Below are 582 nucleotides of genomic sequence, written 5' to 3' on the forward strand. Positions count from 1 at the left end.
GTATATACATCGATAAATATAGTTTGTGCATTGTGTTTTTGTTCTGCCGGTGTAGCAACCCAGAATATACCCAAGTATAGTTTAGGATAGCCCAGAATAACCCCCGGGGTATAATCAGACCTAGGCTACTCCATGCCTCCAGGTATGAAATACGCTAATCTACACTATACCCCCTAGGCCAGAATATACCCTTGTTAAGATCAATAGTAATACATTTTTTCTGAACCATAATTAGTATGTAATGTCTCCAGTCAACTTTTGGGGTCAACAAACCATTAAATGTTCCTCCGACTTAAAACAGGAATGTAGAATGATGAATGATAGAATCATCAAAAATTATTTCTGAAAATAAAGGCCGAGCAGGTGAAATAAATTGTTTGGTAAAAGTATTATAAAGGTGTTATAAAGAATTAATTGGATGATAATAACAGCTTAAAGTTCTTGATTTATAAATTTCTAGCTTTCGTATTTCAAAGTGGTAATACTGCAATTAAAATGCTGAAAAACGCCCGAAATATCCCTATTTCAAGTCTTCTTCAAAAAGTCTAACGGCTTAGCCTTAGGGTGCTGATTTTTCTTACA

The 582-nt window shown here is 34.5% G+C and overlaps 1 protein-coding gene across 1 annotated transcript in view; it reads right to left on the reverse strand.

The window, feature by feature from the left end:
• The window catches only part of LOC119582085, a 36,499-nt gene that overhangs the window by 4,467 nt on the left and 31,450 nt on the right, over positions 1 to 582 (reverse strand). The gene's annotated exons all lie outside the window — the stretch shown is intronic.

This window comes from Penaeus monodon, chromosome 15 (genome assembly GCF_015228065.2).
Source record: "Penaeus monodon isolate SGIC_2016 chromosome 15, NSTDA_Pmon_1, whole genome shotgun sequence".
Taxonomy (NCBI): domain Eukaryota; kingdom Metazoa; phylum Arthropoda; class Malacostraca; order Decapoda; family Penaeidae; genus Penaeus; species Penaeus monodon.